The sequence below is a fragment of the Camelus bactrianus genome, chromosome 35 (genome assembly GCF_048773025.1).
Source record: "Camelus bactrianus isolate YW-2024 breed Bactrian camel chromosome 35, ASM4877302v1, whole genome shotgun sequence".
Classification (NCBI taxonomy): domain Eukaryota; kingdom Metazoa; phylum Chordata; class Mammalia; order Artiodactyla; family Camelidae; genus Camelus; species Camelus bactrianus.
The window spans coordinates 28,041,111-28,068,371 of NC_133573.1; the positions used below are offsets into that span (position 1 = coordinate 28,041,111).

At 47.8% G+C, this 27,261-nt stretch overlaps 1 protein-coding gene and 1 non-coding gene across 3 annotated transcripts in view; both read left to right on the forward strand.

Annotated features, from left to right (window-relative positions):
- The first annotated feature begins 155 nt into the window (after positions 1–155).
- The window catches only part of PRKCQ (protein kinase C theta), a 131,600-nt gene continuing 104,494 nt past the window's right edge, over positions 156–27,261 (forward strand). Inside the window, exon 1 of one of the 2 annotated variants that reach the window (XM_074358149.1) lies at positions 156–301. The gene's annotated coding sequence lies outside the window, so the exon portion shown is untranslated. Of the gene's footprint in view, positions 302–18,562; positions 18,700–27,261 lie in introns of those variants that run through there. The other variant, XM_074358150.1, reaches the window with a different exon arrangement.
- Positions 15,521–15,628, forward strand: LOC123619111 (U6 spliceosomal RNA). The gene has a single exon (XR_006727651.1). It is a non-coding gene; the product is annotated as a U6 spliceosomal RNA (small nuclear RNA).

Genomic DNA, 27,261 nt, shown 5'->3' on the forward strand with positions numbered 1-27,261 from the left:
GCCTCCCCGGCGCGGGGACGGGGCCTGGCCTCGGACCCGCGGCGCCGCGGGCGGGAGCGCGGGGCGGCGCGCGGGGCGGGACCTGGAGGCGCGCGGCGCGCGGCGGGCGGTGCGCGGGCCGCGGCTCCGGGGAGGGCGTCCGGGGAGCCGGCTCGGCGGCGGGGCCGCGGGGTGACGAGCGCCCCCTGGCCGGCGCCGCCCTCGGGCGCACGCACCCCGCCGGCCGCCCGCTCCCGCGCCACCGCCGCCACCGCCGCCACCGCCGCCCCGCCGCGCGCTCGGCCCCCGCGGCTGCTGGCAGGTAAGTCCCCGCGCCGGTCCGCCGGCTGGAGAGGGCCGGCGCCGGGGGGCCTGGGGCGGAGATCGGGGTGGAGGGGAAGCCGGTCCAGGAAGGGGCGAGCAGGATGACCACGGAGTCGGAAAGAGCGACAAGAGCCGCAAACTTTGGGTCTGGTTTCCGTGGTCCCTCGCGCGTGGGGTGCCTGGGGTGCCCGGGATGCGCGCGGACCTTGGCCCGGAGGGGGCCGGCCGGGGCTGGGGCCGGGGCGCCTCCTCTCCCTTCTCGGGTTTTCTCTCACCTGAACTAACGCGGAGGGAGGGAGGGAGGAAGGGAAGAGGGCGGCGGTGAGTTTTAAGTTCTCGGCACACATTTGGAAGGAGAGTTGTTTGGTGCAGCGGCAACCTGTCCATAGTGAAATAAGTTTTCTTGGCGTTTGCTAGAGAAGCGGACGGAGTTGCCAGCATGAACGCTTCCGAACAAACCAAGTTTCTTTTCAGGGGGCTGGGGGCAAGGCGAGGCGGGTTTTGATGGATAACGAAAAAAGTCTGGTGCTCAGTCCTGTGACCTTGGGTGAGAGTGTTTGTTTTTGAGCTTTGAGGGCCACAGGTTAAGAAAGTAGAGTTAATGCCTTTTTTATTGGATGTTTACTGGGGCTCAGATTATCAGTGTGAAATGGATGCTAACGGCTCGGCACTCACCACGGGGATGCACGAGGGGAGACCCGAGGCAGGCGCGCTTGGAGATGCTGGGATTTCTGCCGGGAGAGCGCTAGTGTGTTGCTCTGTCTTTGGGATTGTCCTGCTCAAACTGGTGCTAATAAAAGATGATGGAGTGATGGCCCAAGCTGACAGGGAGGGGGGTGATGACAAGGGGAGAAGACTGAAAACGCATTGCTTTGTCCCTGTCCGTGGAGAGAATGACCCATCCCTAAGGAGTGTGTGGGTCCTTCAGGTGCAGTGCCCTTTCTGGACACACGTCTGGTGGTTTTGTTGTTCCCATTGCATTGTCCCATCACTGGCTTTTCCTGGTGGTGGTGGAGAGGGGGATATTTAATAGACAAGCCCTATTCGTAAGTTCCGCGTTGCCCCACCCCCACCCCAACCTTGTGAATCTCCGTCTTCGTTTTTTTCCCCTAACCGATCTTTGTTAAGTCCTGTAAAATGGCAGTCTTACCGCGGATGCTTCATCTCTTTTAAAAAATGCTGTGTCTGGTGGGAGGGAGGGTGACATTTACTAATCTGGTTGCAAATTACTTTTGAAGTTCATGCACAGCTGTTTAACATCCCTCGGAGATCAGTCCATTGTTTGAAGCAGGTGTCTGCCGCAGACGCAGACGTATCTTGTGAGTCTTTCTTCTGCTGATTGAACGCACATATATTTAAAGACACAGCATAGGAGGAGCTTCTAAAAGCTTCAAAGCCCCAGCTGTGGAACTCCTCCAAGTGAGCAATTAAGTCTAAATTAAGTTGTTTTGTTTTGGGTTTTTTTTTTTCCCTGCCTCATAAACTTTTATCTCTGATTTCAAGAGTCGCCTGTTCGGCGTCACCAGCCTTTGTTCCAGCCTCTTGTGATTTTTCTTGTAAACTTTTAAAACGTAAACTTCCAGGGAGGACTCTTGCCTCTACCCTCTGCCTTGTCATGTTCACTTCCGCCAGCGTCTTGTGCGGCAGGTAGTGGCTCGCGGACGGCAAGAAGCTCTTGCACCAACTTCTTTGTCGTTCCTCCTCCGGTGCCCACCTCCCTCCAACAGAGGCTTCGTTACTGAGTCTGCTTGGAAGGCACCTGGATCAGCAGCTGAACTTCCTTTTGTTGGTAGGTCACTTGTCTTTCAGGTGTGCAGGGATGTTATTCAGCTAGCCACACCTCGGTCCTTCTCAGAGTCTCAAAGACCCCTTTCAACACAGATGTGAGCTTTCTCTGTTATGGCAGGTCCTGGAGACCCCCTTGAATAGCCTGTTTGCCTTTGGCTGTTTCTCTAAAAGTCCCTCATTCTGCGGCAATATATTCTCGAAATTCGTCTGTGTAATGAATTTGATGTTTTATCTAAAATTCCGTGTGGACTAGCTCTAGGATTTTCTTCTGAGCATGTGGGCTTATGTACAAATCTGTAACTGGCATTCAGGAATTAATCTCCACAAATCTTCTTACAGTGCAGAATTTGATGATAGGACATTTGTCTTCTTTCAAAATACGAGTAGGAATCAGTACTTCCTGCCCTTAACGCATTTCATGGTCTAGGGTTACTGATGACCTTGTTTGCCCCTGGAAGTATTGCTAATGTAGTACTGTAATGAGACTGTGTGTTAATAAGGGTATTTTTGACTTCAGGGGGCTTCCTTTTCATAGGGTTCAATCTTTTATCTATTTTTTTCCAAGTAGTTTTCACAAATCATTTAATAAATAAAAAAATTGTTGTATGGTCAAAAATCCCAGAGAACATAGATGTATCATTTGATTTTATATAATTTTATGTCATTTTATTGCCCCAAATCAAATTGTAATTGAAAGTAAGGGAACTAGTCTTGTGGTGACATACGTAGCCTTTAACTCTCTGTTTCTGTCTATTGTTTTAAAACTTTGAGCGTCTTGTTTTCAGGCAGGAATGCACCCAGCTTTGATTTTTAATACCTGTTCTAGCTGTTAAGGCAGGAATCAGGAGAATCTTATAGAAAAACATGATGTTGAAGCGGAAAGATGAAAAAGCTGTTTCCTCGCAGTAATGGAAACATCTTTCATTGTTTTAACCTGTCGAGCATTTATACACAAATTCACATTGCTCTGTCATCTAAAAATATCCTTGGGATGGAACGGGAACCAGGGATTTTGGAAACTAGGACTGGCTCACCTCAAGCCTGGAATCATAGATTTCTGCTCTGGGATGAGATTGGCAGATATTTAAAGGCACACACTGGCCACACGTACTTCTATAGATTGGTGTTAACTTTTGAATTAAGCTAATAATATTGATGGTAGTAACGGAACTAACAAAAGCAGTAAGGCATGGTTTTATCCATGCATTTTTATTTATAATTTATGTACCAGATACTATGCTCAATTTTGTTTGTATTTGACAAACATTACCGTCCCATTTAATCTTTGCAAAGCTTTTATAAATTAATAGCATCATCATTATCCCCATTGTCCAGATGGGGAAACAGAGGCTCAGAGAGGTTAAGTCGCTTGCCCTGATGTTACAGCTGGTAAGTGGTGAAGTCAGGTTTGTATGACCACCAGGCAGTGACCATAAACCACAGAGGTGGATCACCTACTAATTACATTTTTGAAATTGTGGTACAGTACACATAGCATACAATTTGCCACCCTAATCATTTTTAAGTGTACAGCTCAGTAGCATTAAGCTCGTTCACATTGTTATGCAACCATCACCACCGTCCATCCACAGAACCCTTTTCATCTTGCAAAACTGAAACTGTGCACCTATTAAATAATAACTCCCCATTCACCCCTTCCTCCAGCCCCTGGAAACTTCCATTCTGCTTTCTGTCTCTGAAGCTGCCTGCTCTAGGTACCTCGTATAAATGGAATCATATGGTATTTGTCTTTTTGTGAATTGCGCGTCTCGCTCAGCTTCATGCCCCCCAGCTTCATCCATGTTGTGGCCTGTGTCAGAATTTCCTGCCTTTTTAAAAAGGGTCAGTAATAGTTCACAGTAGGTATATGTCCTATTTTGTTTATCCATTCGTCTGTTCATGGACACTTGCTTCCACATTTGGGCTTAACGACTAATGCTGCTTTGAATATGGCTGTAAAAAAATCTCTCTCTTCAAATCTCCACTTTAAATTCTTTTGGCTCCGTATGCAGAAATGAAATTGCTGGTTTAAATGGTAATTCTGTGTTTCTTTCTTTCTTTTTTTTTTTTTTTTTGATGACCTACCGTACTGTTTCCATGTCGGCTCCCCCCGTCCCGTTCCCTCCAACAGAGCACAGGGTTTCAGTGTCTCCCCATCCTCATCAGCACTTGTTGTCTGCTGTCTTTTGGATTGTGGCCATCCTAACAGGTGTGGCATGATAACCGGTTAACTTTTTACCGAACCATTTGATGCCTGACATCGGAGGTCTATGGACTGATTCTGCTCCTGAATTCGTTTTTTTTTTCCCCATCTCATCCTGTGCTTATGTCCCGCATTCTAGTGCAGAGTAATTGGAGGAGTTACTACTCCAGCATCCCTGAAGGACTAGGGAAGCCACGGGCAGGAGGCCTCCTAACAGATAACTATAGGTCTCTGCAGGGAGGGCTGCCCCTTCCTACAGGAAGGCCCCCGGGATTTACAAATGAATAGTTGTCGAGAATCACATAGGCATGGCCTTAGTATTACAAACTTTAAATGTGCACCCCAGACCCTTCGCAGATGAGTTAAAGTTTGCGTTATCTCCTGCGTGTGATCAAAACAAGACAGACTCCCAGGACAACAGAACCAAAGAGTGCACGGCTGTGCTTTCATTCATCAAGCGTTTGTTGTGAGCCTCAGCGCCACACACTCTGGTGTGTAACCCGTGGGGGAGAAGCTGCCAGGGGAAGAGGAAGTTACAGCAAAGCATGGTGACTCCAGCATGTATGTGTATTGTGATGTGTCGGTTGGTAATATTACGGTGCACAACTGTGTTATATGTTGGCTTGTTTGCTTTGTCTGTGTCCACCTTGAGAATCGAAGCTCACGAGGGCTGGCATTTGTCCGGAGCTGTGTTCCCAGCTACTACGGCGGGGCTGACACACAGAGACCCCTCAGTAAATCAGTGCAGGATGAATGTGTAAGTACGGGGAACGTACGTGGTGCCAAGGGACCAGTGGCTCCGGGGTGTCTGAGAAGATGTCCTAGAGGAAGTGTGAGAGAGTGTGGCAGTGAGGATGCTCTGGAAGAGAGGAACCACATTTTAGGATGGCCTGAGGACGCGAGAATATGTCCTAGTGAGAGAAAGGAACACAGCCTGGCTTGAGCGTAGCAAGCGCGTGAAGGGAGCGGGGTGAGCCCGGAGGCTCCCGCTCGGAGGCGTGGTTGGCATGACTACGGGTCTTCAGCTGGAAGCACAAAGAGCAGGCTCTTCATTGCCCTCGGCCATCTTATCCTCTTTCCCATCTCTGTGGGTCCCGTCTGTGGGTCGTTCACCCCGAGTAGATGCTAAAATAAGCATCTAGGAAGTAGGGTGTTGCCAAGATAAGGGTGAGTTTCCAAAGCAAACTGAGCGCTGTGAGTCCATGGTCAGTGCAGACGGCTCTTCACATCCCAGGGGAGCAAGAAGCCAAGTCGCTCGCGAAAGGCAGCGGGCACGCCTTTCTCGCAGTTTGGGGAGGAGTTCGTGTCAGCTGTGTGTTGAGGGCCGTAGTCAGCAGTTTCCACTCTGCGGTCCGTTCATGTGTTGTTCTCCGTGATTCAAAAACAGGCCTCACCCAGTGTTTTCCAAACCGCAAGACACAATCCATTATTGGATTCTGAAATGAACTCGTTGAGTTGTACCAAGCGTATCTGTACACGTGAAAGAGAACGGAATGGAAAATACTAGAACGCATTTCATGGGGCAAGAGTAATTCATGAAATTTTGGGTCATGGAGTTCGGGACAATGTGTCTTACCTGAAAGTTTGAAAACTGTACACCTGTGACACTTAGTTTTCCACAGTGTTCCTTTAAGTCACACAAGCTCAGGTCTGGAGGGAGGTGGGAGACTTGGAGAGGAAAGGCGTGTTAGCTGGCTGGCATCGTGCCAGGGGCCTGGCTACATGGGGTCATGTCCTCCCGAAGTCCTGCTCATTGGGTGGATGGGTCGCAGTTTGCAGAGGAGACACTGAGGCTTGCAGACGTCAAGAGAAGGGTCACACGACACAAATTACTGGCCAGGAACCCTGATCTCTTGGCTCCCAATATAATCTTTCAATGCCTCCATGGGTTGTATTCCCAAAATTTGTTCATCAGTTGACTGGGGAAGACGTTTTCTCAGGGAGAGTGTTGTGACCAGGGTCCACGTTTGTTAAGAAGAATATGAATCTTGGGGTCTACCCTATCAGCTTCCTAAGGAACTGAATCGCTTAGGAAGGAAAATAGTATTGATTTTTTGAACTGAAGTTGACATAGATGACAGTGGCCACCGCCCCTTCCTCCCCCTGGAGTGTCCTCCTTGCCACGGGGAGGAGACCGCATCTTCGGTGCCATGTGAGGTGATGTGCTTTTATCTGAAGCTGGAGTGCGTGGGGCGGGAGCAGAGTCCACCTCTCCACTTCTCCCAGGGTGTGCCCCCGGGCTGATGAGTTCCTCTCGACAGAATTAGGCAGCTATGCAAATTCACGATGCTGTGATTCCGTGATTTCCAGCCTCAGCCAGGCTCTCCGACTTCGCCTGTTCCACTCCCGTTTGCTTTCTGCAGCAGCTGTTTCCAGCCGCCACCTGTCACCACCATCCCCTCATCCTGCTCTGCTGGGAAAATGGAAGTCTTCCTGATGAAGGCCACCTCACCCTGCGGTCACAGAGCTGCAGATCCAGCTCCACCTGGACCCACCCTCCCACCTTTCCTGTCTGTTACAGCGAAAAAATATTTCCTCACCTTCCATCTTGATTATCTCCTCTCGGGCCCGTATTTTCCTCCCTTCCCTCCTTGCTGGCCCCATTCTCACTGCACAGACATGCTGAAACCCCTCCCAGCTTTAAAGAGAAAGGCCGTCCTTCCACGCCCTCCTCCAGCCACTTTCTTCTCTTTCCTCCCCTTCACAGCTGGACTCCTTAAATTGTCCTCTCCACCGCTGCCCTGTGTCCTCTCTCCACGTCTTGGCCGCAGACAGCTGGCTCTGCCTCCGGGCGTCTGTCACATTCACGCTCGCTCTTTCCAGTTCTTGCTAAATTCCGCTCCTCTCTCCCTTGTCTTCTCTGCGGCAGACTGAGTCCGCGCATCTCCGCACCCTTGGGGCAACGTTTCCCTCGCATGCCTCCCCCACTTCCCGTTCTCCTTCCTTCGTCTCTCCTCCTTTGTGAGCTCCTCCTCTCCTTTCTGTCCCCTGGAAGGTTGGCGTTCCTCAGTGTTCTCACCCCGCGGGTACCTCATCCCTCTCTGACCTTGACAGCCCTCTCCTCGCTGACCACTGCCCAGTCGAAACCTTTCCAAAGTCCTCTTCTGCGGCGGGTTGATGGGCGCAGCCAACACCACGTGCCCCGAGCTGCATGCCTCGACTTCCCCTTTCTCTTTCCACAGATACCTGCCTCCCGTCCTTTTCTGAATCTGGCACTGGCATCACCTGTCCTTGCACAAGCAGAAACCTGGGTGTCTTCATGACTCCTCGCCTCCGCCGCTCACCCCGAACCAGGGTCTGTTAGTTCCACCCGCTGCGTGTCTCTTGATTCCCGCCGCCTTACCCCTCCCTACTCTGTCTGCAGGCCGCCACCATCTCTCTTCTGGATTGCTGCTGTAGCCTCCGGGCTGGTCGCTGTCACTGAGGGTCATTCTCTACACTGCAGGGGGCAGGATCCTTCTAGAACCCAGAGCTGAGCCTCCTTGCTTTAAATGCTCCGGTGCTACCCAGTGCACTTGGAGGGAAACCCAGACTCCTCAGCATGAGTTAGAAGGTTCCAGTTGGTCTGCACGCCCCTGGCCTCTCCAGCCTCTCTCTCCAGCACCGCGCACATCGCGTCCCTCCACATCCAAGCCTCTTTAGGCTTCTTAGTGCCCTGTGTGTCCCGTTGCCCCCTGGAACTTTCTGCCCAGCCTCTCGCCCTCTCCCTCCTCTGGCTGTTCCCTGCATTTTCAGGGCCTAGCTTAGACATCGCTTCCTCTGGAAGACTCTCCCTGCCCTCCAAATTAGGATTTTGTACCCTCCCCCACGTGTTCTTAAAGCACATACGAGGTCCTCTATATACAGCGCAGCACCACGTGTGGCAGTGAATCAGTGCGTGCTCCCTGGCAGGGCGCTTACAATGTCCTGCCGTTGTCTGTCTGCCTTTTGACAGTCCCAACAGATTGTAAACCCTACGGGGGCAGAAGGCACATCCTCTTTTATTCTTGGCCAAATCCCTAGTATCTAGTGCCATATCCAATGTCTAGTAGGAACTCAGCTATTAGGGGAATAGATAAACGAGCCGTGTGTTTTAGCAGCTGTCACGTCGAAGGGACTGTGTGCTGAGTAATGAGAGAAAAGGCTCCAGCCCAGGAGTGTAAACGTCCGCACGAGCAGAGCCGTTGCCGCCCTCAGAACTGTCTAGACATGTTCTGCTGGAAAGGCAGAGTTGAAGGTGGTGGGAAACATTTAAAAATGCTAAGCGGCAACTCACTCCAAGGGAGAGGTTCCATCTCCGCGTCTCTGGTTTTTCTGTCTCTGTTACCCTTACGGTTTCTCACTCTGCTGACCTTTATAATGCCAACCGTAAAAGAAAAAAAAAAGAATGATCAGGAAATAAAAAGTAATATTGAAATATTCTGAACCATCATACAAGCAAATGGATGAGGCAGTAGGTACATTGCTCAGTACAGGTGTGCAGAGAGTGCAAAAGTTATTTTAATAAAAAGAAGATACTAAAGGATAAAAGGTTAACAAAAAATTTAATGAAACGATGAAGGATTTTAAGGATTCTTCAGAACAAAATCATAATGATCTCAAAATTCATTAAGCAACATAAAAAGTAAGACTAAATTTGAGAGTTAAGATGATAAAGTACCAAAGATTAAATAATTGAGAGCATTCAAAGAAAAATGTCTTGAAAGTAAAGAGTAATAAATCATTTAACAGACTCAAAGGTAGAATAACCAAAAATATGAAACCAAAGGGGAGAAAAACATAATCTTTTAAAGAAGATTAAAAATAAACCCCAGCAGTAATGAATTGGAATGGGCACTGGCAGCGGTTCCCAACGGCAGTTAAGCCACAGCTTAAAACAATGTTAAAACCGGAGCTTAGATTTTGGGCTTACACCTCAAAAGCCCGCGCGACCTCAGTGGGTTTGTGGAGATGGGTTTCACGGCACACTTGCTGCGTGAATGGCATGAGGTTTCAAGGGAAAAGCACTGAGTCCCACTGTGACATTTCCATAAGGGCAGCCAAAGAGTGACGCTCACCTGTGTCTGCAAAGTAAGAGAGATGCTTCTGCCTGTAGGAGACTCAACCCCCCTGCCTTCCTAAAGCCTGATGGTTCTCACCCACGTGTCCCGCTTTCCTTTTGGAGATAAAATCAGGCGGCCCCTGTCCACACCCCTTCTCAGCCAGAGTCCCTTTGGCAGTTACCCACACAAGCGTCCCTTCCTGGTACACCTTTCCCAGGTAGCTTGTGACGTGTCTGCCTTCCCTCTTACGCTTTCCTGTGTCTCTGGGACTTAGAGTTTCTAGGTCAGAACCAGAGCTCAGTGATCATATTTTAATTCAATTATGATCTCCTAAGGATGCCCACCTCAGGGCATACACCAGGTCCCCGATTGCCTAGTCTCTACTTTCTGTTCTATTTCTATTCTCTTTTCTCTCTTAAACTCTAGGCGCAGAGCTCAGACTGCACCTTGAGGAAGTTCACAGAAACCTCTCAGAGTCAGGGAATGTATTTAATTTTTGTTTCTAATTGCCAGCATGAAGGGTTCTGATTATGACTGCTATGTATTTCAGGCCGTAAGAGCCCTGATCTCTGCAATGTCTGCCCACGTTCCTAAGGTGCGTTTTAGGGGTCTGACTGAGAAGAGGTTCGCAGGGCTGCGCACATCCTTGCCCGTGGAGGCGCTGACTTCTGTGTAGCTTCTGGGTTGGCTTCTAAACTTTTTCATCTGCCTCCCTCCCCTTCCCTCCCCGGTGCCCGGGTGCCAGCCTCCCCGCCTTGCTCTCCAGTCTCCCTGCAGTGAGTGAGGATACATGGAAGTTGGCACACAGAGGGGTTAAGGATCCAGATAGTTTGCCCTTTTCGGTAGAACAGACTGGAGCGAGAGTGGCTCTCGGCTCTGGTGGCATCGTTGCCCCTGCCTTGGTCCACCTTGTTGGTGACCACGCCAGCCTTTCAGAGCCGCCCAGCCGAGAAGGCAGAGAGAAGGGCCACAGAAGTGGGGGCTAGGAGACCAAGGTCTCATTCCTGTTTTGCCAAACTGACTGTAAGCTGAGCGAGTTGGACGGCGGCTGGTCTAGGGTGCCTCCTGACCCTAACATTTTGTAGCTGTTTGAGGGGGAGCTCCTTTGGTAGCCACACGTGCCAGTCAGACCAGGGTTTCACCTGGGCCCGGGGGTGGTACAGTACTGGATACATGTCATGGATCCCAGGCTGCAGCCAGCGCATTCAGAAATGTGGGTGAAGACGAGAGAATATCACCAGGAGTGGGATGTGTAACCCTTCCCCGGTAAACGGGTGTGCAGTCGCCCAAACACTGAAAGCATTCAACGATATACAGTTTAGATTTTGCAAATTAAAATTTCATAGGATGACATCAACAGCACATTTTTTCTTCTTCTACTGTGTTAAGGATGATGGTAGCACAAGAAAGGTAATGACCAGGCTTTCTCAAAAACGCTGGTTCTCCAAAGTGAACAACTTGACCTCCCCAGTGGGCTTCGTGTCTGGAAGGGAAGATGGTGAGGAATAGCAGCCAGACAGTCTTCTCCCCTCTAGGAATGGGGGCTCTTTTAATTCTTCTGCATCAGTCATTTGAAAAGAAAAATCAATTAGCATGTACTTTAGGACATATTTAGGCTGTACAGATGGGTTGGTATTAACAGTGGCCATAAATAAACTCTTTCATAAGAGGAACTGGAATTTACTCTGCCTCTTTCGTGCAACCAAGCCAATCCTGGAGGGTTTTATAAAAATCCTTTTAATGCTGAAATAATTCAGTGAGAAATAACTTGCATAATGCCAGGTTCTGAAGCAGAGGCAGCTTAAATTTTGCCAAAGGTGCAGCACAAGGTACTTTAACCTTCCTTCCTCCGTCTCAGCAAAAAGAAGGATTTCTACCACTCGGGTTCTTTTCATTGAGATTTGTTAATATTTCTAGTACCCTTTGGTCTGTGACTTAAAGTGCTTTAGGAGATAAAGCCATCTGAGCTGTAGGAAAGACTTTGTGTTACTTATTAAGATAAAATAGATGCAAGTTTACTTGACCCCAAAATTGCCAATATTGCTAAACATAAATTAGCACATAATCTTAGGAATTAATGAAGACAAACCTACCCGTTAACCGTTTCCCATTGGTGGAGCCAGTAGAGACCTGTCAACACGTAACATTGGGTTTGAATTTTATGATTTCAGTAGAAATGAAAGGAAGAAGGGCGAGCGCTCCTCTTCCAAGAACAGATTAGAGGTTTTCAAAACAGAGAGAACATATCGTCATTTAAATATATGAAATCAGTTTTCTCCTGGGCAAATATTGTAAATATTTTCTTGTGGAAAAACAGTCTAGGCCTCCGGGTCTAAATCTCTAGACCCAGAGAGAGGACACCGTTTATTCAAGTCCTGGTCTCTCTCAAGATGCGTAGCAATACAGCTAAGAAGACAAATTATAAAGAGTCATCAAACGTTCTGCGGGTCCAAGAAGTGGGACACATATTTACTTGGATGTTTGTCTAAAAAAAAAAACTGCCAATAGGAATGTTCAGACTGAATTCCCGGGAATTTTAATCCACGCACGGTGTTTTCTTGGCTCTTTGCGAGGTGGAATCAGAGGATTACCTTTTCTAAGAATCGCTTTTTAAGAAGCCTGAGCACTAATCAGTTAGGTGTGACACAGGCTTGAAGTAAGATTTGGGGATAAGTGATTCAGGGAAGTACCGCTTATCCCGTGCTGGCCGTGGGCCAGTGCTCTTGTCCTGAAACAGCCAGGGCTGTAGGTACCATGCACTCCACCTGGAGTATTGCTTTGGCTGTTCATCGCTGTGTAACAAACTTTCCCCAAAACTAAGTGGCTTGAAACAACACCATTTTATTTGCTCATGATTCTGCGGATGGGGGATTTGGGCCGGCCCTGCTCCTCGGGGCTTCACCTGGGGCCTCTCACGAGGCCATGGACAGACCTGAGATGGGACCGCTCAGATTTGTGGTTGGTGGCGACGGCCAGAAGACTGAGCCCCGCCCGTGCCTTCTCTTTCTCTCTGTGCGGCTGCCTCGGGTTTCCTCTCCTGGTGATCAGATGCTAAGAGGGAGTGCTCCCAGCACACACTGGCCAAAGCTCAGACACCTGAAGGGCCAAACCAAGAATTCACAGAGCATCACTTCTGTCGGGTTCTACTGGTCAAAGCAAGTTCCAGGCTAGCCAGGGTCACAGGGCGGGGCTGCCGACTGCCCCCTGCAGAAGAGCTTTGGAACAGGAGATGCTCGTGCAGCCGTCTTTGGAAAACAGTTGTGCACAAACATGTAGGCTGTTATGTGATGACATTTCATAAAGGCGACCCCACATTTATTTTCTGACATGGAACCTCTAGTCTCACTCTTCACTCTGCTACGAGAAGGATCTGTTGGAAACAAAAATCTGATCACCATTCTCCGCCTTGCTCTGCATCACCCACAAAATAAAATCAGGACCCTTCACATGGCCTGCCAGGTCCTTCCTGGTCTGTCCCCTGCCTGCCCCTCCAGCCTCCCGTCTCACAAGGACCTGAACACCGCATCGTCCTTCAGCTGCCTCTTGGTTAGCACGGCTCCACGTGGGCCTGTCGCACCCTCGCTTGGCTGACCCCTCAGACATCACCTCCCCTGTGAAGGCTTCTGCACCCCTCGCTGTATTAACACATCCTTCCCCCAGTGCCCTGGCTTCAAGCACAGGAAGCTACCTCAGCAGTGGTGATACACCCCCTCTCTCCCCATCACACTTGAGGGCAGGGATCGAGTCTCCTTCTCTGCAGTCGAGCCTTGAGTTCGCCCCCCACACAGCAAGCACTCAGCAACTGTGCTGAGAGTGTAGTCTGCGTGCACGGGCACCTGGAGGGAAGACCAGAAAACCCCAAACAGGAAGAAGGTGGGTGCAATGAGGAGGAGGGTCAGAGCTGTGAAGAGTGAGCCGTGGGACAGAACCCAAAGTGATGGGCGCAGGTCTGCAGAAGCGCAGAGAGAGAGAACACACTAGGTACACACAGGACAGGAGCCCAGCCCAGCAACCGAAAAGGAGTGCTCAGCTAGAGCGCAGCGCAGTGTTCTGGGCAGGGAGGAAGGCACAGAGATAAGACCGACCCCAGGCCCAGCCGTGCGCGTCCACGCAGAGGTGGGAGTCGCACCCCACGAGGGCATCCCGGGCCTGAAATTAAAAGGCAGGGCACCCCGATTCCAAACAGTCCAGACCCCCACCCCTCCGCACACCTTCTCGACAGGGGACTGCCCGGCCTAGAGGACCAGAGGGAATGTGGGCAGAGAGAAGTTCCCAGTTACTCCTGAGAAGACTGGGGCTGTCACTCCTAGATCCCAGAAGGCGCTTTTTTCACTCGGTTGAGTGTCTTTTCCTCCTGAGCCAAACTGACAGAATGATGTGAAAGTGAAACTGACGGCTGTACCTGACGCCAGTGACAAGCTTCAGGGGAAGTGGCACCGCTGGGGAGAGGCGAGGGGGTGTCTGGTCCCCAGTGAGGAAGCCCCACCTTGAAAGCGCCCAGAGCCACCGTTTTAACAAAACAACTGTAAAGGAAGTAATTGTCGTGAGAAAATGCTTTTTCTGCTCACAGTGGAGGAAGAAAGTATGATCGTTTCTTTGATTCTGTTGAGTGTATGAACTCAGGACTGAGAGTCATAACTCAGCCCGAGCTGCTTCTGCAGCCCTGGTGCTGCCCTGATCAGTTTACATCTGTTAACTCACGTGAGGTGGGCCCTACTGCTGTCCCCGTATTTTGCAGATGAGGAAACAGGTCCAACAGCTCGTTCAAAGCAACCGAGCTGCTAAAACAGCAGAGCGGGGATTTGAACCCGGGCAGTGTGACGCCAGAGTTTATGCTCTAATGCTCCACTTGGCTTAGCCTGAACTTGGCAATATACGGTGCCTACTGACTCTTTTTTTTTAAAATACTACGTGACAGCGGTATGAGTTGTAAGGAATGAGTTTTGAGACATTCTTCCCTCCTTAGATCTCAAGGACTGTTTGGGGCACATTTTAAAATGGCCAAGTCTGTCATAGGTGGACACACACGTACATACTGCCTGCTGTAACTTGCAAAGAGCTGTGGAGGAGAAAGTTTGTTAAATTAGAAGTGAGTGAGGAATGCAGCCAGATTAACGTTCTTTGGTAATAACTTAGAAGTTTGAGGTCTTTCTGGAAATGGGGGGAATTGATCCATTGTTACACCTTGTTTTTCAGTACCTGCCAGAGGTCACTTTGTCATTTGCTTTTTAGTCTGTTCTAGTATCTGTGAATCACGGATAAGATCCAGATGAACTTTCTGATCCCTCTTATGTCTGTTATTTATTAATTGTTTTTATTTGATGAATTCCTGAAGCCCGGGATTCCAAAAAGTTCAAAGCGATATCCTTATTCAAGAAAGCATTTCTTTTGCCAGTATTTCCCAAAGGATCTTTTTTTTTTTAATCTCAAGAACTTTATTATTTTGGGGGTTGGGTTGCAAAATAACAACCAGAAATAAATAGATGTTCCATATTTGAGCAAATGGGCCATTCTCAGAGGTTGAATGTAAATATTAGCTGAAAATGAATGAATTAGGAACATGATAGTAACTACCAGGGCACAGGACACCCCTGAGGCATTCTCCTGGGGGCAGAAACGACGTTTCTCCTCTTTTCTGTGGCCTCTGTTTTAACCTCATCCTCCGACCCTCGTGGGGCCCTGCCCACCCAGCGCCCCACTTTTAGAGGATTTATGGATTTGGCCAGAGAGCGAGGGAGGAGGCTGTGGCCAGCATAGAGGAACCTGTTTTTTTCTTGGAGTAGACGTCCCAGCAAATCAAAGGGTGACCACCGTTGGTGTGACCTGAGAATACCCTCCGTCACCCCGCTGGAAAGTCCACACTTCGCTTTACTCCGATACCTGAAATCCTGCCAACTCGGGCGTTCAGGACATACAGGTCCTCTTACAAATAAATGCAAGCAAATAAATGCTGAGATGACGCTCCCTGCACGCTGGAGCAGCTTCGTCAGTAACTGAGAGGAGATGGGACTTTGTATGGAGGTGGGGCCGGCTGGGATTTATTCAGTCCGCACATACTGACTGATCAAACGCGTCATTGATCGTTGGTCAGTGATTGACCCGGGTGTGGGGAATACAGGGGAGCAGAGGAGGCCAGGGTCCCAGCCCGCGTGAGGCCTACTTTCCTTTTCTTTTGGAGGAGAAACACGGTCAATAAATGGTACGTGGTGCTCGCTTTGGCGCCATGTGCACTAAAATTGGAACGATACAGATAAAACTAGCACGGCCCCTGTGCAAGGGTGACACACACATTCGTGAAATGCCCCGTATTTTTAAATAATGCCATTTGCAGCTACATGGATGGCTCTAGAGATTATCCTACTAAGTGAAGTAAAGCAGAGAAAGGCAAATACCGTAGGATACCACTTGTATGTGGAATTTAAAAAAAAATGGCAAAGATGAACTTATTTACAAAATGGAAATAGACCGAAGACAGACAACAAACTTACAGTTACCTAAGGGGAAAGGGGGTCAAGGAGGGGTAAATAAGGAGTTTGAAGTTAATAGATACACACTGCTATGTGAAAAATAAACAAGTTTATACTGTCGAGCACAGGGAACCATATTCAGTACCTGGTGATAACCTACAATGGGAAAGGATCTGGAAAAGAAAGATATATATACACGCATGTATCTGAATCACTTTGCTGTACCCCTGCAACTAACACAACATTGTAGATCAACTCTACTTCAAAAACAAAACTAAACAGTGTGCAAATAAGATCATTTAGATTGTGGCACTGTATGAAATTACAGCAAAGAGAATGGAGAGGTGAAGAGACAAGGCCTGTTCTTAGATTCCTAGGTGCGTGCTTTTGATGGAGAGTGAGGGACAGGAAGAACACCTAATGGACACTCACTGCCGTAAAGTCATGGTCAGGGAAGGAGAGACAGAGGAGGGTGCAGACAGCTCACCAGGTGACATGGAAAAGGCATGCTCTGCCCTCCCCTGGCCCCGAGTGGGCTGTGGTCCTTGTCTCTGTTCCTCCACGAGGTCTGCCGTCGGCTCCCTCGTCACCGCTGTGTTGCTTTGCTGCGACGTTCCTGAGACTTAGCAGGGGGTCAGTGTGTGCATTTGCTGTCCGAGTCGATATGTGGGATCTGACTAGGACGGTTCTGATGAGTACTGAGGAGCTGTACCTTTTTAAAAAACCTCCGCGACTTTTTATGGCCTCTTGCTGCCATGTCAGCGGGTGGGCAAACGAGTGGAAGGAAACTAAAGGGCTGTCCGATGACTTCCCATCCCTGCAGCCCAGGGCTCCCGTGCTTTCGCGTCCTTTGTTCCTTTTAACGTCCACACACGCCCCGTCGGAGGGAGCACGCCTCGCTGTGCTGGAGGACGCGCGTGGTGCTGTAAATCGTTCACTGAACAGGGAATAATACTGCTGATCCATTTTAACATAGTCTTTCTCCTTTTTTTTTCACCCTGAGGATAAAAGCTGGCTCTTAGACTTTTGCCCTGATCTTAATCATATTAAGATAAAAAATAGTAAAATGTCAAATTTTAGTAAGTATAAATGTGAGTTATTCTCTCCAGACCCTTCAGTTTGAAGGCGGGGAGCCCGGGGCTCAGAGGAGGTACTCAGGCTGTCGCGGCTGGTTGGTGGTGGAGTGAAGACCACACCGAAGGCCTCGTGACGTCCAGGATTTAACTCTGGCTCTGAAACAGCCCTAACATGTACCGACAGTCTCCTTCGCCAACCTCAAAAGTGCAGCTTCAACCCCAAAGTCTTGCTTCTCCTGACACCAGGTGCCCGTATCCTCACAAGCAGGCGGGGTTGTGGTCCCGGAGATGGTGGTCCTCCCGCAAGCAGGGATTCCCTGGGGAGCATGACGCTCCCAGGGGCTCCCTGGGGTCAGTCTAACGGCATTCTCGTCCAAAGCTTTCCGAGAACTTCATGCTCCACCCACGAGGCTTGCTTGCTAAGTCGTCAGCTTAACTTATTTACCCCGTATCTTTTATCTCAGTTTTCTGGTTGTATTTTATCTAAGTCATCTTTACTTTAGTGGAGCTAAAGCTGTGGTTTTGCAAATTAAATCAGTTGTGGGTTTCTGCATGTATCTCCTCCATGTGTTTACTAAGCTTTAAAAAAAAGCGCTAACATTATGTCTGTTTTCATCTTGACAGTTGTGTGAGGGAAGATTTGTTTTGCTTAAGGTTCTTTTAAACAAATTCAGAGCTATTTAGCAGAACGCATTTTCAGAAACCAAAATATTTTTAAATGCCCTGTGTAAGCTACCTCTTCAGCCGGAGTCGAATTCCCTTAAAGTTTGGAAGTTTGTCTGTAATGAAGAAATCGCGTGGCATTTGAATCTGGACTTAATGATTTAGGCAAAGGGAAGGCGTTTGATGTTTTTCGACATGGAAGAGTTGGAAAGACATTTCTTATGGCCAAGGTAGAGGAGGGGTAGGCAGCGCACAGACAAGGGGGTTGGTGCGAATTAGGAATCTATTGTAAGCATCTGGGGAAAATGTCTGACGTTCTCAAGCTAAAGGACTGAACAGTAAGGATCACATGTGAAAGAAACGACCAGGTCAAATTCATGGGGCTTGTCGCACAGTCATTTGTGACGGATGAAAATGAAGGAGTCCTCACAGGTGATTCTGATGCTTCTAGCCTGGACGATTCAGTAGATGGTAATTCCGCGGATGAAAACAGGAGGGGGAGCAGAGGCAGGGGCCTTGAGGAAAAGGCAGAATCCGCATTTGTTTCGGTTGTGCTTGAGGACCTTGGAGAGGCCCAGCGTGTAGATGAACGTTCCGGGCTGAAGGACGCGTAAGCGTAGCTCAAGAAGAATGTACTTTTCCAGTTGCTGCTAAGTAGAGGGTCGCTGGGGCCGCCCACGTGGCCGAGATGAGCCAGAAAGCAGTCAACACCTGGACATGTTCCGTCAGGGTTAGGTAAAGAAAGCTGAACCCACAGGGCAGCCTGCAGAGTGAGCGAAGAGGCGGGAGGGCAGGAGGGAGGAAGGGCAGTTGGCGGGGCGCAGGGCGCGGAGGGAGGAGACCGGGAATGAGCCGGGGTCTGGAAACGGGCCTCGCCCGCGCCCTTCGGGCCGCAGGGGCAGCAGGGGGGCGGGCAGGGCAGGGAAGCAGACGGAAGGCGGCAAGGGGAGCTCGCTGGAGGGGGCGAGGAGGCAGAGCCACACCCCGCGCCTGCGGGAGACGCGGTGTCGGCCTCCCAGGGGATGCGCGCCGTGAGCGCACTGGCGAGTGGGAGTGGGGGAGGCTGAAATCGCAAGGATGTCGGGGCGGGGCAGGAAAATAAGGGCTCCGGTTCCAGGGATGTGCCCAGGGCCGCGCTCACATGGGATCCTCAGGGGAGGATAAGAGGCGGAGAAGAGGTAAGTTGAGCGAGAGGGAAGGACGTTGAACCAATGTCTGTCTTGTGGCCTCCATTTTTTTGGTGAAAATAGACAAGCTTATCTGCTGGGGGTGGAGAAGGCAGAGTTATGGTTTTGGAGAAGAAGGAGAAAAAGTGTGAGGCAGCCTGTTTAGGAAACAGGAAACGAAGCAGACCAGGAATGAGATTTAAAAAATTAAGTTACTGTTGTCAGCAGATTCAGTAATAAATCACGTGCTTACATTATCTGTTGCTTTTGCTGTAGTAAAAATACACATAGCGTGATATTTTCCATTTTAAGCATTTTAAGTGTACAATTCAGTGGCATTAATTAGATTCACCGTGTTGCGCGACCTTCACATTATCAAGTTTCCAGAACGCCTTCATCCTCCCAAGCAGAAAGTCTGGACGTGACTCCCTCCCCTCGGCCCCTGGTGATCATCATTCCACTTTCTGTGCCCATGAACTTGCCTTTTCTGAATTTCTCATATTATTGGTTGCTTCTCAAGCATGGTCCATAAAATAAGAAAAGGGGGGATAACAAGGGAATAATTCTAACTATAATGCTCAGTAGACGAAGAGGTCATTCCTAAACCGTCCCCCGTTTTGTGAATCCACTTGTGAAACCCCACGACAGTGTTATAAAATTGGTATGGTGCGTTAGCTGCGAAGTCATTCCGATTTGCTTTGGGACCCCTTCAGTTCTTCCTTGATGTTTACTTTCGACACACGTCCACAACAACGGATGTCTTTTTTTCTCCCATCCAAGTGAGAGCATAGAATCGCGGTTTGGTAAATATCTTTCTGTTTAGCCATCTGTTTCAGAGCGTTGCTTTATCCATGTGAATTTACTCTGTCTGAAATAGGAGTTCCTAAAAACAGCTTTTGTATATGCATCACGTAGAGAGATGAGAGGCTTTGCTGCTGAGACATGTGAACAAAGAGCCACTGGGCTTTAGGGTCAGTTACAGGCGACACGAACAGACCCTCAAGAGGAGACGCAAATAAATCAAGAAGGCGTTGGACTCAGCTCTTTTTAATGGAAATGCTTTTCCTTGCCAAGGGAAGTAAATGCTGATAAGAGACTTACTGGAGGAGTATCTGGTGTTGCAGCCAGTCATCCCTCAGCCAGAGCTGGTGGGAGCCCAGCTGTGCCTCTTCCTGTAGCCGTGGGCGTGGCCTCACGCAGTGCCTTCTACGCTAGGGACTTGTCATCAAGCACGGCATTTCCTCCCCAGGCCTGGAGCTGGCCGCCTCCCCTCTAAATACCGCTGACCCAGCTGTCAAAAAGGGGGACGATTTTCATATTGCTTCCCTACCTCGCCCTTATATCATATCATCCGATTCCAGTGCCGTTTATTTGATTCCCCTCTCTGAGCCTCATTTCTGTCCTAAAGTTGCCACTATGCAGTTTCCTCTCTTCAGCATTGCAGCTCCTTCAGAAATCCATGTGCACGTCACCTACTGGCCTCTGTTGCTTTGTGTGTGAGTCATGTAACCCAAGGTCACTACAATCTGCTTGAAGTTCACGTGTTCACCATTTTTGCATGAGGACACTGTTAGTCAATTTCACAGAGCGTGCAGGTGGTGATGACCCAGTGCTGGTGGGGAGGAGGAGAGAGGGGGTTATTGTTTACTGGGCTCGGAGTTTGGGAAGATGGAAAAGTTCTGGAGGTGGACGGTGGTGATGGTTGCACAGCAAGGCCCTAACAAATTTTGGTAAGGTTGTGGAGAAATTGGAACCCTTGTGCACTGTTGTTGGGGATGTAAATTGGTATAGCCACGATGGAAAACAATATGGCAGGTCTTCAGAAAAATTAAGAATGGAATTTTGGTATGATCCAATAGCTCAAAGAGAGATTTGCACACCTACATTCACAGCAGGATTATTCACAATTCACAATAGCCAGTAGGTGGAAACAACCCAAACATCCATTGACAGACGAATGGATAAGCAAAATGGTGATATATACAAAAGGTGGAATATCATTCAGCCTTGAAAAGGAAGGATATTCTGACATATGCTCTAACATGGGGTTGAATAATATTCTACTTCAACCTTTTTAGACTTCTGTTGCCTCCTTTGTAAAATGGGATCAGTAGCGCATTCCTCAGAGGTTGGTGTGAGGATCTAATGAGTCATGAACAGTGATGGGTGACGCATACAGTGCTTTGGTCCATGATACACGCTTGCTTCCTTCTCTTCCCTTCCTAAGTTATAAATTTCATGAGGACCAGGTGCAAGAAACATGCTTTTCTCATTTCCCTAGTTCCTGATGGCACACATTATTGACAGCACAGTTATTACCATGCTTAGTTGCACTGGAGAATCTCCTTACTTAGTAAATGAGAGATCTGCTTGCTCCCAGGGCCCCAGGATTGCAACAGCGATTGTCTGTTTCACTCTTTCCTGCCACTATCCCCACGACCCCCACCACCCGTAAATCAGGAACGTGGGGACAGGAACGGCAGACCCCTGTCGCTCAGGAAAATGAAGCTGGTGTAATACATGGTGGGAATGGGTCTCTCATGGGTAAGAGAGGAGGCTGAACCGTTATCTGATAAACGCAGGTATTGAGGACATGCTGAAAAGAGTCAGATCAGAAGCCAGGGCCCGGTTTTCAGTTAACTTGTCGTCCTCCTTTGTCCTGAGTCAGTAAGAGTCCATCCCTGTGGAGTTAATCACAGCATCTCTGCTTGCTGTCACCAGTTTGTTCTGTGGTCACTGTGTTGTCCGAGTGGGCAAACTGGCACTTACGTTGTCAGTGTGGGTCATTAAAGTGGCAAATCTGATGAAGAATCTCGAGTGGGGTTGATTTTGGTGGAAACATATAGCCATCCATGAACTTTCTGGCAGGAAATGTCAAATGGCAGGAATTAAAACTGTGACAAACAGGTTAACTTCTTTTAGACTGATTTTTCCCCATACTGGTAAAATTCCCGTGAAAAAATTTACTTATGTTCTCTTTTGATTCTTAAAATGTTGTTTTCTCCAAACCTCTCTCTCTGAATCTCCCCCCAAATGTTAACTTAATCCATAAGTTGTTTGTCTTGAGAATTTCTTTCTCCTTTAGTATGAATTAATGACTCCACGCCCAATTCATAGTAGAAATAAGCTTGAGGAGAAAAGTCAAGTTGTTTTGAAATCTACAGTTTATTAAATGAACCTTGCCAATCTAGAGGAAGCAATAAGTTTACTATGTAGAAAATAATAGTCATAAAAGTTTGTGAATATTAGGCACCTAAAATAATATAGCTTTCCCAGTTTTCTGAAAGTAAATATGCCACCCGTGTTACAGAGTAGGCTTCTGCATATCTTAGAAGCAAACACTGCATAGTTCAGAGAGGCCAACCCCATAACTGATTGGAAAATAAAGGATGCCTTCTTTATGCTATTTGAAACCCAAAGAGCAAGATACTCTGTAGGTCTTACAGACTTGGGGGGGGGGGGGTCTGTCTAAAAGTAGAGAAAAAGCAAAGTATAGCAAAATACAGTATTGTGCAAACAAACTCATTCTCCCTTTTCTTCCCAGGATCTTGTCCTTAATGGTTACACAGGGCTTCCCAAAGGTTGGAGTCGCTTAGCAATTAAGCAGCAGTTGCTTCGGAGATAAATACAGCAGTGCTCGATGCCCTGGTCCTGGATGGGGTGGGTGGGGGCACAGAAGTGCCTCAGATCTTTAGATCCATCCCACACATAACGATAAAACAGAAATTCACGTGGTACTGATATTTTGCTGTCTTGCCTTTCTTCTAAAATATACAGGTATTGTAACTCCTTTGTATTTCTTTTTTTTTTTTTAAATTGAAGTACAGTCAGTTATAATGTGTCAATTTCTGGTGCACAGCACAGTGTCCCAGTCATGCATATACAGACATATTCGTTTTCATATTTTTTTCATTAAAGGTTATTACAACATACTTCCCTGTACTAGACAAAAGCAGCTTTTTAAATCTATTTTTACATGTAGTGACTAACATTTGTAAATCTCAAACTCCCAGATTTACCCCTTCCCACCCCCTTTCCCTGGTAACCATGAGATTGTTTACTATGTCTGCAAGTCTGTTTCTGTTTTGTAGAAGAGTTCATAGTGGGTTTTTTTTTTTTGTATTTTTTTAGATTCCAAATATGAGTGATATCATACGGTATTTTTCTTTCTCTTTCTGGCTTACTTCTCTTAGAATGACGATCTCTAGGTCAATCCATGTTGCTGCAAATGGCATTATTTTATATTTTTATGACTGAGTAGTATTCCATTGTATAAACATACCACAACTTCTTTATCTAGTCCTCTGTCGATGGACATTTAGGCTTTCCATGTCTCGGCTATTGTAAATAGTGCTGCTGTAAACATTGGGGTGCGTGTATCTTTTTGAATTAGAGTTCCCTCTGGATACATGCCCAGGAGTGGGATTCCTGGGTCATATGGTAAATCTATTTTCAGTCTTTCGAGGAACCTCCATACTGTTTTCCGTAATGGCTGCACCAGACTGCACTCCCACCAGCAGTGTAGGAGGGCTCCCTTTTCTCCACACCCCTTCCAGCGTTTATCGTCTGTGGATTTTTGAATGATGACTGTTCTGACGGGTGTGAGGTGATACCTCATGGCAGTTTTGATTTGCATTTCTCTGATGATTAGCTATGTTGAGCATTTGTTCATGTGCCTGTTGGCCGTTTCTAATTGTAAGGAAAGTAAGTGTGAATCAGTGAAATGTCGGAATAAACAAATTATTTTAATGATATTTGATTAATTGGGGGTATGTAAAATAATTAAAATTTTAAAAAATAATTTAAATGTAAAATAATTTAAATTTAAAATAATTTTAAAATAATTTAAAATAAAAACTAGGTTGTCTGGGGGCCCCCACCTTTAAAAATAGACACTCTGGCTGCCTGGTGTGTTGGAAAGGGCACTCAGGTGCCGAATCAGGACTCCTTTCCCTCTTTGTTGTAAATCTTTGCAGGAGGTAGTTAACCTTTGCACCCAGTTTCTTCACCTGTAGGTTATGGATGACGATTTCTATGTTGCAGAGCTGCTCTGGGCATTCTTTTAGAGGAGTATAGAGCACTCCATCCAGCACACAGTAGGTGCTCAAGCAACAGTAATGAATCCTAAACACATCTAACTCATATTTTCATTGTAAAAATCTGTCATACACTTAAACACATTCAACTCAGCACCGAAAATTGTCTTGGTATATAGCCAACATTCCCCAAAATGTGTTTCCCAAAAGTGCATTTCAGTCTCTCACTTCCTTGTGGAATTTTACGCACATCCTAGATTAATCAGGGGTGAGGGGTGGACTGTATTAACAAGCTGTTCAGTGAGACAAATGATACCGTCCATTTTAGTTACCTGGGGGGAAAACGGAAACTCACTTTGAAGCTACAAGCAAACCATCTGAAAAAATGGTAACCCTCTTAGCATTATGGGGCCAGAGATGACTTCTCCCCTTCCAGTAATTGGGGTGGGGGGACTGGCATGCTGGTTTCCAGTCCTGACAACCGCCTACACAAAGTGTAAGACAAACAAGATCTCTGTCATCTCATCCAGGAAGGATGCACTTGAAGAATAGGCAACAGGAGGGACGGGGGTGGAGAGCGGATGGCGCCTCCCGGGTTTGCGCAGGCTGGTCTTCGGTCCGGCGCTGGCACGGTTTTCCCTGGAGAGCAGACCGGCGGGCGGAGGAGCGTTGTCAGAAATCACCATTAGGAGTGAGCATATTTCATCATCAATGACGGCGTTCTGAGTGTGTGGAGGTGTGTGTTTGCTTTTCTTATGTAACCACAGAGCAGCGGTTAGTTTCTCTGTAACAGATAAGAGTGGCAGGAGGCACTGCTGCCCGAAGTCTTACTCTGAGCTTGAGCTTGGTGAGTTCAGTCATGGCAGACCGCGTCCTTTTTCCTCTCTCACCTTTCCCCAACACCACCCTTTCCCATTCTTTAAAAGAAATTTAAGGCATTTATTGATTTATATCTTCCACTGATTCCACATAATTTCTTTTTTTTTAAATTGAAGTATAGTTGATTTACAGTATTGCTAGTTTCTGGTGTACAGCAAAGTGATTCAGTATTTTATTTATATATATACACACACACACATTTTTTCTTTTTTCCTCTCCATTTGGGGATAGAAAGGAGCCAGAGTGGGCTCAGCAGAGCATCGGGAAGCACAGGCCACGCTGGCAGTACTTTCCGATGCCCGGATACCACCTGTGTGACTTTTCCTTTTCTTTTTAAAACTAAAGCCAGCAGGATGCGTGCACACCAATTACTGAGCACACAGAAATCCGGGAGCTGCTATATTGAAGGAGCGACTTCAAAGGACAGTGGCAGGAGCTGGCCGCCCCCCTGCCAGGAGTCTAAAGGGCTGTGTTCCCGCACCCCGGGGAGAGGAGCTGACTCCTGACCGGGGCCTTTCTCCGAGCTCTGCGGAGGGACCCCACGTAGGGAAAGGGCGTGTTGGCAAACAGGTTTGCCACCAACTTTGGGACCTTCTGCACCCAAGCGGAAAACGAAAACTTAAAAAAAAATTATTTTATTGCATTTGGCAGAAACAATGAAAAGAATGCGAACTTGGCTTTGAATACGTTGCACATTATGGATTATATATGTTTCCAGTGTATTTCTAGGAATACCTAGGGGAGCCGTGATGTGGGCAGCCTTTATCGCCTCCATTCTTTTTAGATAAGGAATTTGAAGCGCACGGCGGGCAGGTGACCTTGTAACATCAGATTCTTCCATGTTAAGCTGATCTTTGACTTTCTCACGTGCGCCCCTACTGCTACAATCAAACACCTAAAAACGGGTGGGAACCCACACCTGACAACCCAGTTGCTGAATTACACGCACTCACTGCTCCTGCCTTACTGACCTCCACGCTTTCCATCAGCGCTCGTATTCGTGTTTTGTTGCTTCCACTAAAATGCAAGCATTTCGAGCATGAAGCACGTTTAATATATGCTTAGTGAGTATTTATTGTGTGAATGATACTGTTAAACAGATCATTTGTGTGTTATTCCCATAATACCAGACCTCGAGGACATTTCTCCCAGACGGCAGGTTTGTCAGCAACACAGCGAGCACAGCCCGCCAGCCTGGACACCCTCGTGCGCTGGAGGGAGTTGGGGACCAAAACAGCCCCGAGAGCTGAGTCTCTGCTCCCTCATTTTATAGGCAAAGAGGCTGAGGCCCACAGCGGGGAAGAGATTTTTCCCCGGTTTCGCTCCTTCCTCATCCAGCCTCTCCATTCTTAGAACACAAGGGCTGGCCCCTGTGAGAACCGTGGGCCCCTTGCAAGCCCCGGCTCCCGGCCCTGACACTCAGGAACATGCTGAAAAGATGCGGTTTCTTCCCTGGACCTTAAATGCAATCGTACAGAAATGCCCTTGGGTTCAGCATTTACATGAGTTCATCTAGAAATCAGATACTCTCCAAAGAGGAAGGGGCGGGGAGGGGGGGACCATTTGAAACTGTAATATGAATACTTTTTGGAGAAAAGAGTGAAGAGAAGCTGTCACTGCACAGGGAAGAGAGAAGACCGGGAGGTGATTTTAATATGTAGCATCTGCATAAGAAGCATCATTGAAAAGAGTGTCCTAACTAGTAACTTTCCAGTCTTCATTTAAAAGAGACAAATAGGGTTATAGTCCAGAAGGACATTTTCTGTTTAGTTGCAAAAGGGGAAAAAAAAGTGATTAGAAGGACTCAGTAGAGACTAAGCTTCATGCCAAACACGCCTCATTTCCATTTTTGTAGCATTACCAGATGACGAAACACTAGATGAGTGAGAGAAAATTTTTATTTCAGTAAGATGCTTAACAGAATGTCTCATAACACTCCTGTTAAAAATACGAACAATACCTAGGAGGCCACAGCTCATTTCAAATTCAAGTAGGACGGGGCTTTAGTGACAGGTCACAGAAGTCTGAACTTGATTCTGTTCGTGTCATCGGGATGTGTAGAAATAAATGACCTTAGTGAAGACTTAGGAGTCGGGCCAGGTTGACAGCTGACCACGCAAAGCGGAACGGTCAACAGAATCAGAGTCAGATGATCACCTGGACTGGAAAGCCAGGCCAGGACCCAGTGGAGATCTGAATTTGGTAAATGCTTCCTTGTGGATTCAACAGCCTAAATGGTCGAGCGCAAGGCAGGGTGGGGGGAATCTGGCTTTAGAACATTACACTGAAAAGATTCAGGAGCTTGACCAGTATTTCTGTGTGAGGTGACAGCAGAATGCAGCTTCCACAAAAGTCAGTTTATTCTTACCCTGCATTGAGGGGTCTCCAGGAGGTCACAGAACCCTTTCCTCTGCTGATCTGACAATATCTGGAGGATACTGATTATTCTGGACATGTTTTAAAAAGCAGATCAACACACAAAAAGACGCTCAACGTCATTAAGGAAATGCAAATCAAAACAATAATGAGACACACGTCACACCCATTAGGATGAGGGGAAAAAAAAGAAAATAAGTGTCATCCCTCATGCGTGGCTGGCAGGGATGTTAAATGGTGTAATTGCTGTAGAAGCCAGTATGATGGTTCCTTAAAAGGTTAA